Here is a 2,500-nt window from a genome sequence, read left to right on the forward strand (position 1 = left end):
CCTGGTGCGGCAGGTTACCTCGACCACCATCGGCACACGCTGGGCCCTGGTGCGGGCGCTTGCCTCGACCACCATCGGCACACGCTCGGCCCTGGTGCGGTCGGTTGCCTCGACCACCATCGGCACACGCTCGGCCCTGGTGCGGGCGCTTGCCTCGACCACCATCGGCACACGCTGGGCCCTGGTGCGGGCGCTTGCCTCGACCACCATCGGCACACGCTGGGCCCTGGTGCGGCAGGTTGCCTCGAGCACCATCGGCACACGCTGGGCCCTGGTGCGGTCGGTTGCCTCGAGCACCATCGGCACACGCTGGGCCCTGGTGCGGGCGCTTGCCTCGACCACCATCGGCACACGCTGGGCCCTGGTGCGGCAGGTTGCCTCGAGCACCATCGGCACACGCTGGGCCCTGGTGCGGTCGGTTGCCTCGATCACCATCGGCACACGCTGGGCCCTGGTGCGGGCGGTTGCCTCGACCACCATCGGCACACGCTGGGCCCTGGTGCGGCAGCTTGCCTCGAGCACCATCGGCACACGCTCGGCCCTGGTGCGGTCGGTTGCCTCGAGCACCATCGGCACACGCTGGGCCCTGGTGCGCCAGGTTGCCTCGACCACCATCGGCAGCCTCGACCACCATCGGCACACGCTGGGCCCTGGTGCGGGCGCTTGCCTCGACCACCATCGGCACACGCTCCGCCCTGGTGCGGTCGGTTGCCTCGAGCACCATCGGCACACGCTGGGCCCTGGTGCGGCAGGTTGCCTCGACCACCATCGGCACACGCTGGGCCCTGGTGCGGGCGGTTGCCTCGACCACCATCGGCACACGCTGGGCCCTGGTGCGGGCGCTTGCCTCGACCACCATCGGCACACGCTGGGCCCTGGTGCGGGCGCTTGCCTCGACCACCATCGGCACACGCTGGGCCCTGGTGCGGCAGGTTGCCTCGAGCACCATCGGCACACGCTGGGCCCTGGTGCGGTCGGTTGCCTCGACCACCATCGGCACACGCTGGGCCCTGGTGCGGGCGCTTGCCTCGACCACCATCGGCACACGCTGGGCCCTGGTGCGGCAGGTTGCCTCGAGCACCATCGGCACACGCTGGGCCCTGGTGCGGCAGGTTGCCTCGAGCACCATCGGCACACGTTGGGCCCTGGTGCGGTCGGTTGCCTCGATCACCATCGGCACACGCTGGGCCCTGGTGCGGGCGCTTGCCTCGACCACCATCGGCACACGCTGGGCCCTGGTGCGGCAGCTTGCCTCGAGCACCATCGGCACACGCTCGGCCCTGGTGCGGTCGGTTGCCTCGAGCACCATCGGCACACGTTGGGCCCTGGTGCGGCAGGTTGCCTCGACCACCATCGGCAGCCTCGACCACCATCGGCACACGCTGGGCCCTGGTGCGGGCGCTTGCCTCGACCACCATCGGCACACGCTGGGCCCTGGTGCGGTCGGTTGCCTCGAGCACCATCGGCACACGCTGGGCCCTGGTGCGGCAGGTTGCCTCGACCACCATCGGCACACGCTGGGCCCTGGTGCGGCCGGTTGCCTCGACCACCATCGGCACACGCTGGGCCCTGGTGCGGGCGCTTGCCTCGACCACCATCGGCACACGCTGGGCCCTGGTGCGGCAGGTTGCCTCGAGCACCATCGGCACACGCTGGGCCCTGGTGCGGCAGGTTGCCTCGAGCACCATCGGCACACGCTGGGCCCTGGTGCGGGCGCTTGCCTCGAGCACCATCGGCACACGCTGGGCCCTGGTGCGGTCGGTTGCCTCGACCACCATCGGCACACGCTGGGCCCTGGTGCGGGCGCTTGCCTCGACCACCATCGGCACACGCTCGGCCCTGGTGCGGTCGGTTGCCTCGAGCACCATCGGCACACGCTGGGCCCTGGTGCGGGCGCTTGCCTCGAGCACCATCGGCACACGCTCGGCCCTGGTGCGGTCGGTTGCCTCGAGCACCATCGGCACACGCTGGGCCCTGGTGCGGCAGGTTGCCTCGACCACCATCGGCACACGCTGGGCCCTGGTGCGGGCGCTTGCCTCGACCACAATCGGCACACGCTCGGCCCTGGTGCGGCAGGTTGCCTCGAGCACCATCGGCACACGCTGGGCCCTGGTGCGGGCGGTTGCCTCGACCACCATCGGCACACGCTGGGCCCTGGTGCGGGCGCTTGCCTCGACCACCATCGGCACACGCTGGGCCCTGGTGCGGGCGCTTGCCTCGAGCACCATCGGCACACGCTGGGCCCTGGTGCGGCAGGTTGCCTCGAGCACCATCGGCACACGCTGGGCCCTGGTGCGGTCGGTTGCCTCGAGCACCATCGGCACACGCTGGGCGCTGGTGCGGGCGCTTGCCTCGACCACCATCGGCACACGCTGGGCCCTGGTGCGGCAGGTTGCCTCGATCACCATCGGCACACGCTGGGCCCTGGTGCGACAGGTTGCCTCGAGCACCATCGGCACACTATCGGCCCTGGTGCGGGCGGTTGCCTCGACCACCATCG

Source organism: Durio zibethinus, unplaced genomic scaffold (assembly GCF_047325235.1).
Source record: "Durio zibethinus cultivar Kanyao isolate XHJ-2024 unplaced genomic scaffold, ASM4732523v1 HiC_scaffold_3, whole genome shotgun sequence".
NCBI classification, from domain to species: Eukaryota; Viridiplantae; Streptophyta; class Magnoliopsida; order Malvales; family Malvaceae; genus Durio; species Durio zibethinus.